This window comes from Microcaecilia unicolor, chromosome 11 (assembly GCF_901765095.1).
Source record: "Microcaecilia unicolor chromosome 11, aMicUni1.1, whole genome shotgun sequence".
Taxonomy (NCBI): Eukaryota; Metazoa; Chordata; class Amphibia; order Gymnophiona; family Siphonopidae; genus Microcaecilia; species Microcaecilia unicolor.
This window is the reverse complement of record NC_044041.1, coordinates 163,789,202-163,807,322: the sequence shown is the minus strand read 5'-3', so window position 1 is coordinate 163,807,322 and position 18,121 is coordinate 163,789,202.

Genomic DNA, 18,121 nt, shown 5'->3' with positions numbered 1-18,121 from the left:
ATAATTGGCTTTTTAACAAGCAATTATTGGCACTAATTAAATTTAATTGGTGATTATGCATGTAAAGTTAGGTGCGCGATCTGTGCCTAAAATTTACATGTGGCCGAAGAAAGGGGTGCGGAAGTGGGAGGGTCATGGGTGTTTCAGGGCAGATCAAGGGCGTGGTTGTGAGTTACATGCATAAATATAGAATAATGGTGCTCAGTGCATAAATTTGAGTGTGGGCATTAGCACCACATTTTCATTGGTGCAAATGGTGGCCCCTAAACTTATGTGCAACCTGTCCACTTAAACATGTAGGAGGAAATTCTATACATGGCACCTAAAAATTTGGCGCTGAAATCAGTGTCGACTGAGTGTATTCTATAATCAGCACCTAGATTTAGGCACCGATTATAGAATACACTTAGTTGATATCTCAGCGCCTAAAACTACGCGCATCCATTTACATCGATGAAAATGTGGCGTAAATCTATAGTGTGTAGATTTATGCACACTGGGCCATATTCTATAACTATGAGCATAATGCCCATGAAATGCCCATTTCTCCCATGCCCTTTTTGCCTGCGCACATTACAAGTATGGCGCACTTCATTACAGAATACAGAGGGCCCCTTTTACCAAGCTGCGGCAAAAGGGGGCCTGCACTGGCATCAGCGGGTGTTTTCACATGTACCGATGCCCCCTATTACTACAGTGGGTAAAAGGGAAGTCTCTCTTTCCTACAGGAAATGGCCATGTGGCAAGTAAGGTGCAGTAAGGGCTCCTGCACTAACCCAGTGGTAACCAGGCAGTGAGAGGCACTGCCCAATTACTGCCGGGTGCAATCCGGCATTACAAAAATAAATATATTTCTGTAGTGCCGGATATGACGGTGCGCTAGAGGTGGGAAGTACTGCTGGGCTGCTGCGGTAGCCCGACAGTACTTCCTGTTTAGCGAGTGGTAAGCCCGCATTGGGCTGACTGCCACTTAGTAAAAGGGGCCCCTAATGAGTTGTGTGCGTAAATTCTAAGTAGTGCCAATTCATGCCCATTATTGAATAAGAGCTGTTATCAACGCTAACTTGTTAAGCCAATTAAGTTACATACGTTGTTATAGAATCCACACCAATGTCAGCGCAGATCTCTAAGCATACTATATAGAATCCAGGGGTTATTCTATAAACTGCGCTGAGCCTTAGGAGTGGCTTATAGAATACTGCTTAAGTGGGGTGTTTTTTGGCACTGATTTTTTAAGTACCATGAATAGAATCTAGCACTTTGTTTGGGGTCCATTGTGTTCTATGTATTAAAAGGTACAATGTTTGCGTGAGGCTAGTAGAAAGAATGGGACTATTATATAAAGCAATTAAAGCAATAAGTATAGATCTTAGTGTTCCATGTCAGGGGAAATGTTCAAAAGTTTAGTATAAGGCAGACATTTAAAAGGAATATTATAAAGAAGTGCCTTTTCTATCAGGAACCAATCAGGATTGCAAGCTTGATTAGATAATGTAAAAGATTAGCAAGATGGTAAGTATAAAAATCAAGGAATCCAACACCTTTAGAAGCTTTCAAATTATTTAATGCTTTTCTAGGTTGTTTTCTTTTCTGTAAATATTTAGTGAGTTTTTTAATCAATATTTTTTATTAAAAAAATGGAGGGAGCCAACATTGGCAACAAAACGATACATGATAATTTAGTAATTGATAGCAGGCATAAGTGTCATTTTTATAGTTTTGATCTTACCCCACCAAGAGTGTGTTAACCATTTGTTCTCTGTTTCTATGGAAAAGCATGCCCAGATATTTAATAGATAAGGGACAATCAAAAGTTATCAGATCCTAAATCTGTCTGCATTGTGTGGCCATTCACAGGCATAGCCTCAGATTTATTCCAGTTAATTTGATATCAAGAAAATGAAGAAAAGTGATTGGCTAATTTAAGGAGGGCTAGAATCGATGCCATTGAATCTGTCAAAAAGACCATAAGGTCATCTGCATATGCCAACAATTTGAATTCATGCCCATCAATAGCCACACCAGATATATTAAAGTAATTTCTAATGGCAATCAATAGGGGTTCCACAGCTAGATTGAATAAGAGAGGGGGGATAGCAGGCATCCTTGTCTGGTACTCCTTGCTAGATTGACATCAGAAAGATCACCATTTATCTGAATTCTTGAACATGGTTTTGTATACAGTACTTGCACTCACTTAGCAAAGACAGAACCACATCCAAAGCATTCAAGAATTTTAAATAGATATGGCTGTTCAACCATGTTGAAGGCTTCTTCTGCATCTAAAGTGATAGCCAAAGCAAAAGATGAAATATTGGTGTTTATAAAAGTCAAAAGACCATGAAATGTTGCATTGTCTCCAATGAATTTTACAGACAGAAATCCAACTTGATTAGTGTGGATTTGAGAACCAAGTATAGATTCTAGTTTTGTAGCCAGACCTTTAGCCATGATTTTACAGTCCAAATTAAGTAGAGATATGAGATGAAAATTCTAAACTTTGGTTATGTCTCTTCCTGGTTTGGGTAAAACAACAACTTGTGGTTTAGCAAATTGACATTGTAATGTGGGATTTTGCCATAAGAAATGATATAAAGAGCACAAAATGGGAGATAAGATTGCTGTGAAAAATATGGTAACATTCAGCCATGTATCTGTCTGGTCCAAGTGCTTTGTTATTAGCCAGAGACTTAATGACCAAGATTATTTATTCAAATTTGGTTGGTGCACCAAGAGATTCCTTTTCCACATGGGAAAGTGCTAGATGAGGCAAACTTTCTATGAAGTTATTTGTGGTAGTGTCTATAGGATTTGCACAAGAAATACTCAATATGCATTGATAATGATAATGGCATTTCTAAAAATTTTGTTACGTATTATCTAAATGTATAGAGGATATACAATATCTTTGTTGTGTTATAGCAATATATCTGGTGAACAGTCTCTCAGTTTTATTAGCTGAAATATAATGACCAGTTTTATGCACAGCTAGGTTTTGCAGGTTTTCCAGGTGGTAGGTGGTGGAGGGTCTATATCAGTGTTTCCTAAGTCTAGTCCTGGAGTACCCCTTGCCAGTCAGGTTTTCAGGATATCCACAATGAATATGCATGAACTTGATTTGCATATACTGCCTCTATTATATGCAAATCTCTGCCATGCATATTCATTGTGAATATCCTGAAAACCTGATTGGCAAGGGGTACTCCAGAACAGGACTTGGGAAACACTGGTCTATTTTATCATGCAAAGTGTAGTAGTTTGTTATACAAGTGTTAATTTTATGGATGAAATCTGAATCCTCAGATAATTTTTTTTTATTAAATCTCCATATGTGCTTTGGTTTGCTGTAGTCAAGCTGTAGCTAAAGATGAATCATTTACATGATCAGTGATTAAAATTGGATCAATTCTCATATCAATGGTCTGAGTTATTAAAGATTTAAAGGCCCCCTTTTACAAAGCATCGGTAAGACCAACATGAGTTTACCACTCGTTAAAAAGGAAGTACAATGGGTAGCAGTAAGGGCTCCCTCCCGAAATGGCCACGTGGAAAGTGCTTTACTTGCCGCATGACCATTTCCTGCAGAAAAGCAAGACCTACCTTTTACCTGCTGTGGTAAAAGGGGGCCTAGATGTGCATCAAAAACACACGCCAACGCCAGCACCGTCCCCCTTTTGCCGCAACTTGGTAAAAGGGGCCCTTAGAGAGAAGAAAAAGGTCTATTCTCGAATATGATTGATGTGGAGCAGAATAATAAGAATATTCACAACCATCATGGTGCTGAAGATACCATAAACCCACAAGACCTAAGGCTTGAATGGTTGTAAGAAGCTCTTTTCCCATTTTGGTTTCTTTGAATGTAATTAAACTGATGATCCAGGATGTTGTCCAAACTAGCATTAAAATCTCCGGCCAACAAGATTGGTCCAGTACTGTATCCTAATAGAATCTCTCTGATTTGATGTATGAAATCAGCTGTGGAGGAATAGCCTAGTGGTTAGTGCAGTGGACTTTGATCCTGGGGAACTGAGTTTGATTCCCACTGCAGCTCCTTGTGACTAAATAAGTACCTGCTTTGAATGTAGTTGCAAAAACCTCAGATAGGTGGTATATCAAGTCCCATTTCCCTTTCCCTAGTTGAGATTCTAGATGGAATGTTGCTACTATTGGAGATTCTAGATGGAATGTTGCTACTATTGAGATTCTGTTGCTACTATTTGAGATTCTATATGGAATGTTGCTATTCAGCATTCCATGTAGAAACCTGCCCTTGCAGATCAGCAACGCGGCTGCGCAGGCTTCTGTTTCTGTGAGTCTGACATCTTGCACGTGCAAGACATCAGACTCATAGAACAGGGGCGTAGCCAGACAGCAGGTTTTGGGTGGGCCTAGGCAAGAAGTGGGTGGGCACCAAGTGTTCTCCCCCCTACCCTCCACCAAAAAAATATCTCAGCTGGTGGGAAAATGCTTCGCTCCACCTTGGCAATCTGCAGCAGGCATGTACTGAAAACTGAGCAGTTGCCGGTACTAGCATCGTGGAGAGCAGCATTTTTGTTACCATCAGGGGGAAGTCTTCAGCTGGCAGAGCTAAACATGTACTACTGTTGGATGGGCCTGAGCCCTAAGTAGGTGGGCCCTGGCCCACCTGTGGCTACGCCACTGTCACAGAAACAGAAGCCTGCGCGGCCGCATTGCTGATCTGCAAGGGCAGGCTTCTACATGGAATGCTGCTAGTGGAGGAGTAATCTAGTGGTTAGTGCAGTGGACCTTGATCCTGGGGAACTGAGTTCAATTCCCACTGCAGCTCCTTGTGACTCTGGGCAAGTCACTTAACCCTCCATTGCCCCTGGTACAAAATAAGTAACTGAATATATGTAAACCACTTTGAATGTAGTTGCAAAACCTCAGAAAGGCAGTAAATCAAGTCCCATTTCCCTTTGCCTATATATTGAGGGTCCCTTTTACTAAGCCACGTAGGCACCTACATGCACCCAATGCACACCAATTTGGAACTACCGCCCAGCTACCACGTGGCCCAGGTGGTAATTTAATTTTTGGTGCATATCCAGTACATGCGCCTGAAAATATATTTTATTTTCTGGCGCGCAGCGCTAACCGAGCAGTAATCAGCATTGTATGCACGCTGATGATTACCACCCGGTTAGCGCATGAGACCTTACTGCTAAGTGAATGGGGTGGTGGTAAGGTCTGAGGCCCAAAATGGTCGAGCACCAATTTTCATTTAGCTGCACGTCCATTTTCGGCCAAAAAAAAGGCCTTTTTTGCAGGTGTGCTAAAAATTGGACCTGTGCATGTCCAATACCATCGTCTACAACAGCCAGGCCATTTTTTGGTGCATCTTAGTAAAAGGACCCCTGAGTGACTAATCCAAGGAGGATTAAACCTCACACAATTTCACTCTGACAAGTGAGTCTCTTGTAATAGTTATATGTCAAGATTGCATTTTTTAGCATGATTAAATATTTATTTTGGCGTTTAGTTGGATAATTCAGTCCATTGACATTCCACAAGGCTATATTACAAAAGGATGCCATCAAACCATGTAAAAAAAAAAAAGAAAGTTTGAAGATGTATATATTTATTTACATTTTGCTCACACCCTTTTCAGTAGTAGCTCAAGGTGAGTTACATTCAGGTACTCTGGATATTTCTCTGTCCCAGGAGGGCTCACAATCTAAGTTTGTACCTGAGGCAATGGAGAGTTAAGTGACTTGCCCAAGATCACAAGGAGCAGCAGCAGGATTTGAATTGGCCACCTCTGGATTGCAAGACCGGTGTTCTAACCACTAGGCCACCCCATAGAGTAGCTAGCACTTAACATTGAAACTGCATGATATAGCAATAAAATAAAATAAAAAGTTGACCAAATCAGTAGTCCCATCATCGAAACTATTAAAACAGTTAAAATAAAGAACCAATGACATTCCAGTAGCCATTTCAAGCATGTGGAAGCTTAAACAGCTCTCGTTCTCTATATGAATAAAATTCACCCATCAACCCAGATTAAGTAGAAAGTAATATTTATCTAGTTAAAGCATAAAGGGGCTTTTTTACAAAGTGGCGGTAGATCTACCACCACTTTGTTGTGTGCCAATCCGTCACTACCACTGGTATAATCCGAGAAATGGCAGTAGTGCCACGGCCACCCCCAGCGTGCGCCATTTCTTGTGAGACCGGAATTTTTATCAATGGTCTGAGTTATTAAAGATTTAAAGGCCCCCTTTTACAAAGCATCGGTAAGATGCTGGAGGGTTACCACTGGGTTAGTGCGGGAGCCCTTACCATCACCTAAATAGGTGGCAGTAAGGGCTCCTCCCTCACCCACAAATGGCCGTGCAGCAAGTGTTTAACACACAGCCATTTCCATTTTTTTAAACTTTTTACCTGCTGTGGTAAAAGGGGCCTCAGCACGCGGCAAATCCACGCTTCGATGCTAAATGCAGGACCTCTTTTACCTCAGCTTGGTAAAAGGAACCCTAACTGAATATACATTTTGGAAGAGCATAAATGTAATCAGAAACATATCACAGATGATCTAATGATATAAAGAGACATCGTATTCATCTAATAACAAGCAATGTATACATTTAAATCAAATATCACATTTTTACCATGAATTTCAGGTTTAAGATACCGTGACAGCAAATTCAAGCCTCATTCATATGTAAATGATGAGAATAGAAGATCACTTATAAGGAGATATGTAGCCAGATTATTGATAAATGAGTAATCACCACATTTACGGTTATTGTACATAATTTTTATTCTTTCAGGGTACATTAACCCATAATGGGCTTCCAAATCTTTGAAGTCTTGGCTATGAGTTAGAAATGCTTTCCTTTTCATAGCAGTGGTTTTTGATAGGTCTAGTAGAAGTATTTTTTTGCCTTGATATATTAAAGAAGATTTATCTTTTGCAGCCATAAGGATTTGAGGGGCCTCTGGGTATCGTAGGATTTTTGCCACCACGGACCTGGGATGTGACACATTAGATAATTGGTGGGATGGTGAACAGTGGGCCATTTCAATTTCAAGGGCCAGATTAATATCAAAAAAACCCAGAAGGTATGTTTACTAAGGTGTGTTAGTGTTTTTAATGTGCCTATAAAGTTAAGGTGCATTAAACGCTAACGTGCCAATACATTCCTATAGGTGCATTAGCGTTTGACGTGTGTTAGTGTTTAACATGCGTTAAAAATGCTAAAACGCCTACAGAACACCTTTGTAAACACAGGCGCAGGTAACCAATCAGTCAGAAAGGATGTCATATTTATTATATTATTATATTTATTGCATTTGTATCCCACATTCCCCCACCTATTTGCAGGCTCAATGTGGCTTACATAGATTTGTTAACATTGTCATTTCAGGATATCAGATACAGTTAGTAATGTGTAGCAATTAGGAAGGGAAGAAAGATGAAGGAAGGGAGTGATTAGGGTAGTTCATAATTGAGTGGGTTGGTGAGGTGACTATTAGTGAGGCTGTAGGTTCTCATTTTGATTTTCTACTCCTTCTGGAAGGCCTATGATTCTTATGTTACTTCTATGAGATCTGTTTTCTAAATCTTCAAGATTTTCATGTCTTTAATGGCATCAGCATTCGATTCAATTAGAGGCAACATAGATTCCATCTTTGTTATGCATTTTTCTAAGGCCTTTGTGTACAATTGAGAAGCTGTGATTTTAGCATATTTTTCCTCAATCTCCTTTCTCATGTTACGGGACAATTCAATATATGAGTAGATTTAAGTGCAGATATTACCGTGTCTTCAGTAATCGCAGATGTTCTAGATCCGCTAGGTTTGTCAGGAGAAAGTAAATTGGATTTGTAGTGTTTACAACCAGAAGTCAAACTGAATTGACTCTCAGGCTTTGCAGAGTTCATGATAGAACATAATATTACAAAAAAAAAAAATCACAACCAAAACAAAACACAACCTATGATGATGAGGTGGTTTGCTGCAACAATGATCTAGGTAAAACAGAGCTCCGAGTTTAAGATGCCAAATTGTCCTTGAGTTGAACCAGAAGTCCATCTTGGTTATTTTTTTAACCAATAATGATTCTTTTTTTCAGATAGTCTCTTCCTTATCATTTGGTGGCTTATACTTTTCAATTCATGTCTTAGTCTAAAAGATATTAAATATATGAAGTCTATAAATAACATTTTAAATTCCCATATAAAAAAAACATCCCAACATAACCCTCCTCTCTCTGGATTAACAAGAGCTCTTTATTATGATTGTAGTATTTCTTCCCGTCTGACAATGGTAATGACATAATTATGTTTAATTTATATTTTGTTTGTTATAAACATTCAATAAAATGTTTGAACTTAAACAAGAGCTCTTTGTGCAAAAAAGAAACCCAACAAGATCCAAAATCTGCAGCACCAAGAAAAGGAGACACAGCCTGTGCTTGTATCCTCTGGGTGACCAGGCCACTCCAAGTCTAGGGAGCTAGGCTAATCCAGACCTGGTTTTACACCAGTGCATGCAGGGTCTTGTAGTTCTTATTTTCCCAAAGAGGGGAAAAAGCAGGAACAAGAGTCCATGAATGCAGTAATAGAAGATGGGTAAAACCAGGAGCGGATCCATGGCTTTAACCCCTTCTCCCCCCCTCCCCCCAATGTAAAACTCTACCAGGCAATGTGTCTTTTGTGAGATGCAAAACCTGGCAGGAGAACAGGTCCTTGTTTCTTTAAGGGTGGAAGCAGCCGCTATGTTTTAGCAGTTGGACCCTCCCACGCTGGAAGCAGCCGAGCCGGGGCTGCTGTGTAGCACCAGTTCTGTTCCTCTAGGTCCCCGGGACCAGGCTGACCCGTCCCCACGGGCAGGCGGAGACGAAGAAGGGACTGAAACTCCCCCAGTGCGCATCACGGCGGATAAATGAGTGCGATCAGGCAGGATCGGCAGCCGAAATCAGCAGCTGCAGCACATCTGGGCGCTGGCTGTGCAAGGGGGATGCAGGCAGGGATGCAGTCCCCAGTTCTCCCTTGACGATCCGGCCTTGCAGGGATCCAGCGGAGCCCCTTCTTTGGTCGTCACCAAAGACCGGTAAAGCAGAGAGAGGCGACGGGGAAGAGAGCCCAGGGTACCAGAGGGCACCTGGGCGCAAATCCATCGGCAGCCGGACAAGGACAGGGAGGAAAATACATCCCAGACCCGAAGGAAGATTCAAGGTGACATCTCGGGGAGTCGGAGGCAGCGTGCTGCATCGTAATGAAACCGGAGGCAGTGACCCTTATTTTCAGACCTGGACAAATAAACGTATAAAGTTGCGAACCGGCCTAGGACAGCAGCTCCCTCTGCTGGAATTACCCCAGGAGCTGGAAAGGGGGGAGAGACTCATGACCGACTAGGATTTTTTTTTTAATGCCCTCTCCCTTCCAGATGTTTAGCTATAGTTTCTTCAGCAGCTGTTTGATATTATCATCAAAGGTGTAAAATCTGCATGTGTGGCGGGTGGGGGTGGGACCAGTCTGCGACCTCCATTCTTCCATTTCAAGGGGGGGGGGGGAAGAAGACCAATTAACCCTTTTTTTTTTATACCCAAGTACACATCACCGATGGAGGGATTAGTGGGTAAGAGAAACGAAGGGGCAACTGCAAAACATGAGCTCCCCTACTGGATCCTCTCACTCTCCCTGACCTCCTGAGTCCTGCACCTGCTGAAGCGCCTGTCTTGGGGTTACTGTTCCATCTTTTGGGGATTTTTTTGTTTGTTTGTTTGCACAACCTGGTGATCCTTTTACCGTGTGCATTTATGTAGATATACTTTGGGCATGGAAGTGTGAGGATCAGTTTGGGGCGATCCTGGATTAAGATGGCCTTGGGATGTTGGCTTGTTGCTGCTCTGGCTCTGTCGTCTTCAGCCCTGGAGAGTGGGAGAGCAGGGCGATGAGTTCGGGGGGCGACTGCCGCATGCTGGCTACGGGCAGGCTAACTTAGAAAAGACACCTTGGCCGCTGTGGAAATCAAATGCTTAAGAAGTGCTTGAAACAGTTCCTACTACCTACCACCCCAATAGACAGTGCCTGGGGCGCTGAGGAAATGGGTGACCAGGGAAGAATTTGGACAGTGTAGGTGGAGAGCTGCAGCTGTGCCCCCCCTGCCAGACCCATTAAGATCGGCACCTCCCCTCGGCGTTGGAGCTGCGCGTCTTGCACTTCTTCCCAGGTACATTTGCCCCTCTAGTGTTTCCCAAAGTGCTCAATTGATGGCCAGTGTTGGACAAGGCAAATCCCCCCCTCCCCCCAGGGGGAGGAGGGGTCAGCCAGAGAACAGAGTTGTGGCATTCCCCTGTGTCCTGCCAGCTGTTATTTAACTTGTGGTTGCTTTAATGATGGTGTTACAGAATGAATGAATGTTGTAGCCTTTGGGAGAATCAATTATAGTTGTTGCAGCTGTGTTGTTGAACTGCAGAGCACCTACATTCACAACTAGTCTGTGACCTGCTGCTATAAAAAGCCTCCTAAGGAAGGTTGGCTGTTGTCTGGCAAAGGACTGGGGGCCAGATGCACTAAACTTAACGAGCCAGCAACCTGGTTTTTAAACTGGTTCTAGCCAGTTTAACGGGCAAGTAGTAAACCGAGACATGCACAAAAGGGTTCTCTGAGCCATTTTCCTGTCACAGTAGCAGCTAACGAAAACGGAATGCAAATGAGCTAATTACTATTATAATGTGATGCGACGCACTACCGTTTCCGACCCCATGCACCGTGGAAAACCTAACTAGAGGTCTGCACCTCTCGTTGGGGCTGCTGTGAGTGGGACCCAAGCAGAGGAGGACACCCATCACAAAAGTCAGAAGAAAAAAAACGTCCATGTGCTCGTCAGGGACGTCCTTTATTTTTTTGAGTGAAGGACATCCAAGTGTTAGGCACTTGAAAAGACGTCCCTGACGAGCACATGGACGTTTTTTTTCTTCAGATTTTGTGATGGGCGTCCTTCTCTTGGACATGTTTTTCTTACGTGCCCAAAAACCGCCGGAGAGAATCGGGGATCGGGACGTGCGAGAATGCCCAAATCAAAACTCTTTGGACGTCCCTTTCGATTATGCCCCTCCAGGTCTCTCTCAGCCAATCACAGCGCGTTTAGCTGATACCAATTCGCTAAGGGATCGGTAAGGGAAGGGCTCTTTCCGTGGAGTTAGTGCATCTGGCTCTGGGTCCTGTAGCAACTAGGAAAGAACGAAGAAAAGACTGAGGCTGTTTTACATGCTTGATTAAATTGGATTTGTGTCTGGGCAGTGGCTTTTTAAAGTCTGTCCTGCTTCTCTGCTGTTATAAGGTGTGATGGGTTTGCAGAAAGTGCAAGATAAAAATCAGTTGAGATAGGGAGTAGAGGGGGTGGGAGGAGAAAGGAAAAGTGTGATAAAGGGTTGGGGAAAGTGCAGTATAGTTAAAGAGAAAGCGGTGGGAGGGGAGTGACAGAGGAAAGAAGGAATGGGGAGGGAGATAAAGGGAAGGGGAGGGGGAGCTTGCTTACACTATAACTCAAGGATCCTTGTTATAAATTGCCTTGCAGAGCCGTCTCTTTTGATGCGGAATCAGCATTACCAGGAGCAGCTTCATGCCTGATCAGACAAAGGATTCTGGTCCTACCTTTTAGTGGTTTTATCGATTCAGTCTCCAGCAGTTAGGTTTCCTCTTTCTGTCTGCGCACATGCTCGTTGCTTGTTTATAACTGGAAGTGGAAAACACTGAGGGGGAGAAACTGCAATACTTCAGGCCAATTCAGAAGCTTTTGTATCATATCAAAACATTATGGCATGTCAGTGTATTTGTGGAGAAATTCCTAGTGCTTTATTTGATGTCCCAGGGCTGTTGTACTTCTAACGGCCACAGAAGCAAGTGCTGTTCCTCCAGTTTGAGAAGGGTACTTTGGAGGACAGAAGAAGGCCTGCTCAGTGGTTTGAAAGGTGTATGACACCTGGTTGGCACTGCACAGATCACCCCCCCCCCCCCCCCACTTTACCACTTTGGTCTTCTGAAATAAAGTGCAGCTGTCCACAAAGATTGCACTCTAGGAGCCAATATCATCTCTTGTCCATATTAACTACATGATTGTGGAACCATGAAGCCCTGCCCTTGGGAATCTATCTGTAGCATGACGTGTAGGCTGTATCTGGAGTAGATTCTATGTTCTTCTGTCCCTCTGTGATCTCGGCCATTAATTCTTACTATACCTTCATAGTCTGCACCCTCTGTTCAGCAGACACTTCCACTAGCCCCCCCCCCCCCCCCCCCCCTCGATCATCATCTCCAAACCTTTGTGCCTCGAACTCCCTTCTTTTGGAATCTACCAAACAGTACTCCTGACTGCATCCTGGCCTGTCTTTCTTTTCCTTTATGTAGTACATTCTCTAGAACAAGCATCTCCATAGTTTATTTCACCTTAGGACATGTCACTTGCCCAGCGTTTCTCTGAGTTGACCTGCAGGTCAGCATCAAAGTGAAACAAAATTATATTATTGAGCTTTGATAAGAGTGAGTTATACATGGGATCTTGTCTTTCACAGGTCATGATCTCTGGTCCCATTGCCAAGATCATCTCTGTAATGGATGCTGGGTTATAGGGAAGGAGAGGTGGCCTAAATGAAGCAATTCCACTGGTTGGTGATAAAGGAGACACCAGTGTGCTTCAACTTTGAACCTATCGTACCATCCAAGATCACTGAATAAGCTTTGGGCAGATTTCAAGTGAGTTGAAGCTCAAATGTAGAGGAGTCATACCAGACCCAAAAGAACATCCCCATGCTACAAAAAAAAATACAACCACATCTACCATACAGTTAAACATTAAACCATAGGTATTGACAATCATTCATGCTGGACGCATTAACTGCCAGTGACTGCCCTTTGCAGAGTAAGTCATTACTAATATGCTAAAATATATTAATAAAGATTCCTGTGTTAGGAAGTTCGCATCTTGAAAGCTTTGATTTAACCCCAGGTGCTTGCCTTAATTTGGATTTTCCTAGATAATAGGCATTAAAACTTCATAATTGATTCCCTGATTTGTTTCTGAGCATCGTGCTTACAATCTGGAGGAAATGATCTTGGAGCTCCACATATGTAGCAAACATCAAAATTTCTTTACTAGACAGCTCAGCCAAATTAGATCAATTCAATCTTTGATATATCCTCCGGCTTTAAATATCCTGATTTATTCTCCAGTTATCAGCCAACTTGATTACTGCAATGGACTTATCCAAAAGGATATATGCTCTTTACAGCTCATTCAAAGCACTGCCATTAAATTAACTACCAGATCTAAAAAGTTCAATCACGTCTCACCACTTCTTAAGGCAGCATACTGGCTACCATTACTTCATCAAATTATTTACAAAATGTTTCTCCTAGTGCATAAGGTTTTCATGTCTGGTGAACCCTAATACCTTTCCCACCTACTGACTCCCTACATCCCTTCATGAACACTAAGATCAGCCACTCAACACCACCTTGTGGTCCCCTCATTCAGGGAAATTTTCCATGAGCATACACGGGCCATTATTTCTTTGGAATAGATTACCACAATTTGCGCAAACAAACAACACGTCAACAATGTAAAACAGAGTAAAAAACTTTCCTCTTCCAAGATGCCTAAGACTTCCCCTCTCAGAAGTGGACCTGAACAACAGCTACCCCCTCCTTCTGTGTTTATCCCTGCTATCCTATTAATATTGTAGTTCTACCTCCTTTCCTTTTGTTCTGGTCTAGTCCCCCCCCCCCCACCTTTTTTATTTCTAGTTTTCCTTTTAGTATGTAAGCCGCCTAGATGTATTTGTGATGGGCGAGGTAGTAAAAACTACTACTACTACTATTTATCATTTCTCTAGTGTTACAAGGCATACACAGCGCTGTACACCATGCACAAAAAGACAGTCCCTGCTCAAAGAGCTTACAATCTAGATAGTAACACCTAATAAACTTGAACTAAATCTTGATTCTATCCCCCTTCCCCTCAATGCACCTCTGGATTTGTAGTTCTGCTTTTCTTGGTGAAATTGCGACCTACATGTTCATAGAAGATGTAGAGGGTAAAACCAGGGCTAGTTTAGCCTGTGTTTGGTGATCTAACCTCAACCTGTCACACATATCTAGGAGATCCCAGAAAGTAAATCAGCTTCTCATAGCTCATTTCAAGTGATAAGCCAGTGAAACCTGTCCTGGGAGCTCCCCATCCATTCAGATTTTCAGGATATCCACAATGATTTTATTCATAAAAGAGATTTGCATGCAGTGGAGGCAGTGTATGCAAATCTCTCTCATGAATATTCATTGTGGATATCCTGAAAACCTGAATGGATGGGGAGCCCCCAGGACAGGCTTGGGAACCACTGTGATAAGTGATGGCTCTCTCAAGGCTACTTGGCTAATAGTTTTGTTTTTTTTAACAGACTTGTCAGAACCTTGCTATGTTAATTGCCTTGACCATGTCCTCTGGCAATAAATTCCACTACTTAATTATGAGCTGCATGTTAAAAAAAACTTTCTACCATTTGTTTTCAGTCTTGTGTTGTTTGAAAGGTTAAAAACGGTATCCTATTAAACCGTTCCATCCTACTCATGATTTTATGAATTTCTATCCTATTCCCTCTCAGTTATCTTTTCTATGAATCAGCAACATACCTAGAAATTGTTCACAGGGGGTGCATCTTCCCACCCCCCCATACCTTCAAATCAGCTCCACTCCAGTTTCTGCACCAACCGTCCCACCCTTCACAAAACAGGAAGTTGCATCAGAAGGGGCGGGGCGGTTCAGAGAGAAAGTCATGGTGCAGACACAGGCAGCCTATGAGTGCCACTGCCACTGCCACTGCACGGGTAAAGGCATAGGCGGAGGGGGCGAGCAGGTGAAAAGCATTGCAGAGCTTTGCGGGGTCGGAAAGAGAAGTGAGAGATGTCAGTTTATCTGCATTCTGTCTCCTGCCCTGAAGAAAAGTGAGAGATGTCAGACAGTTTATCTGCATTCTCCATCCTGCCCTCCGGAGGGCAGAAAGGAGAATGCAGATAAACTGTCTGACAGGCTGTGTGTCTGCAACACATGCACCTTGAATGGATTCACCATTGCTCTGACCTGAAGAGCCATAACCTGTTTAGCCTTTGTTCAGAAGGGAGGAATTCTATTCTCTTTATTACCTTTCTTGAAATCTTTTCTAGCTATGCTGTATCTTTTTTGAGATGGGCGTGACCAAAACTGCACTCAGTACTCAAGGTGTGATCACCCAATGGAGGTATTTAGAGCAGCAGTTCTCCTCCCAGCCCTCAGGACACACCCAACCAGTCTGGTTTTCAGGATATCACAATGAATATGCATGAGATAAATTTGCATGGACTATCTCCATTATATGCAGATCTATCTCATGGAAATTCATTGTGGATATTTTGAAAACCTGACTGGCCAGGTGCCTCCTGAGGACTGTGTCATAGAGGCATAATGGTATTCTCAGTTTCTTCATACCTATTTGAATAATCACCAACATTCTATTTGCTTTTTGGACAGCCACAACACTGGGCTGAAAATTTCAATGTATTGTCCACAATGATAGTGTGGTAGGACTTTAGCATCCTCCTCTGTAAAAACCGAAGCAAAATATTCATTCAGTTTCTCTGCTATTATCTTATCGTCTGTGAGCACTCCTTTTTCCCCTTGGTCATTTAACAGTTCAACGGGGTCACTGTGCTTGAAACAGTTTTAGTATGAAGTTTTCCCTATTTAATGTTTGTTTTCAAAGTTTGTCTTGGCCTAACTTACTAGAGCTTTACATCTGCCCTGCCAGTAATTGCTTCCTTCATAATTAGTGTCCGCTTTCCATTTTCTGAAGGATGCCCTTTGGGTAACTTCCACCTCACCATTAAAGCACACTGGCAATTGTTTGGTTTTCTTTCATCTTTTTTTAAAAGCATAAAATTTATTTTATCTAGGCTTCCAAAATGGTCTTTTTACATAATGTCCATATGTCATGCAAATTTTTGACCTTGGCAACTGCTCCTTTTAGTTTTTTTTTCTAATTTCCTCATTACGGCCGGCTTAAGCATTAGGCAGACAAGGTGGTCACCTAGAACAACAGGGGATGGGAGGAGCAGTTAAGGCATGTCCAGCATCAAGGCAGGAGACAAGTAAACCATTTTGTTGGTGTGAACATAGGTGCCAACTATTTCAAATGGTTGGGGGAACTAAACACATCACAATTACCCTAAGTTGGACACAATTAATAAGCTTGATCAATATTGGAGGTGCTCAGCATCCACAGAGGTGGCATGTATGAATGTGAACCAGATGCCCCCCACCCCAGGTAGCTTGGACACAATTAAGAAGCTTGATCAATATTGGGGGTGCTCAGCATTCACACAGCTGGCATCTATGAATGTGAACCAGATGCCCCCCCCCAGGTAGGGGGGGATGGGCCTGGGTCCGCCTGCCTGAAGTGCACTGCACCCACTAAAACTGCTCCAGGGACCTGCATACTGCTGTCATGGAGCTGGGTATGACATTTAAGGCTGGCATAGAGGCTGGCAAAAAACATTTTTATTTTTTATTTTTAGGGTGGGAGGGGGTTGGTGACCACTGGGGGAGTAAGGGAAGGTCATCCCCAATTCCCTCCGGTGGTCATCTGGTCAGTTTGGGCACCTTTTTGAGGCTTGGTCGTGAAAACAAATGGACCAAGTAAAGTCGACCAAATGCTCGTAAGGGACGCCCTTCTTTTTTCCATTATCGGCCGAGGACGCCCATCTCTTAATCACGCCCCAGTCCCGCCTTTGCTAGGGTGCCGACACGCCCCCGTGAACTTTGATCATCCCCGTGACAGGAAGCAGTTGAGGACGCCCAAAATCGGCTTTCAATTATGCCGATTTGGGCGACCCTGAGAGAAGGATACCCATCTCCCGTTTTGTGTCAGAAGATGGGTGCCCTTCTCTTTTGAAAATGCCCCTGATACTGATCCAAATTAAGAGTGATAAATCACCTGGACCGGATAGTATACACCCCAGGGTACTGAAAAAACTCAAACATGAAATTGCCGATTTTCTGTTAGTGATCTGTCATTAAAATCGTCCCTAGAACCTGAAGATTGGAGGGTGGCCAACATAACTCCAATTTTTAAAAAGAGATCCAGGAAATTACAGACTGGTGAGCCATACTTCCGTGCAAGGCAAAATAGAAGAAACTATTATAAAAAATAAAACTACAGAACACATAGACAAACATGGTTTAATGGGACAGAGTCAGCAAGGGTTCAGGCAAGGGAATTCTTGCCTCACAAATTTGCTTCATTTTTTTGAAGGAGTGAATAAACGTGGATAAAGGTGAACCAGTTGATGTATTCAGAAAGCTTTTGGCAAAGTTCCTCATGAGAGACTCATGAGAAAAATTTAAAAACATGAGGTAGGAGGCAATATTCTGTTGTGGATTAGGAATTGGTTATTGGACAGAAAACAGGTGGTAGGGTTAAATGGCCATTTTTCTCAATAGAAGAGGGTGTGTAGTGGAATGCCACAGGATCTGTACTGGGAGTGCTGTTTAACATATTTATAAATGATCTGGAAATCAGAATGGCAAGTGAGGTGATTAATCCCCCCCCCCCCCCCCCGTTTACTAAACCGCACTAGCGGCTGCTGTGCCCTAATGCCGACGTAACCCATTTACTTTGAATGGGCTGTGTCGGCTTTGCTGCACAGCTTAGTAAACAGGGGGGTAAATTTACAGATGATGCAAAGCTATTTATAAACGATTTAGGGATGGGAGTACCCAGCGAGGTAATTAAATTTGCTGATGACACAAAGTTATTCAAAGTCGTTAACTCGCGAGAGGATTGTGAAAAATTACAGAAGGACCTTACGAGACTGGGAGACTGGGCGGCTAAATGGCAGATGACGTTTAATGTGAACAAGTGCAAGGTGATGCATGTGTGAAAAAAGAACCTGAATTATAGCTACATCATGCAAGGTTCCACGTTAGGAGTTACGGACCAAGAAAGGGATCTGGGTGTCGTCGTTGATAATACACTGAAACCTTCTGCTCAGTGTGCTGCTGCGGCTAGGAAAGCGAATAGAATGTTGGGTATTATTAGGAAAGGTATGGAGAACATGGTGC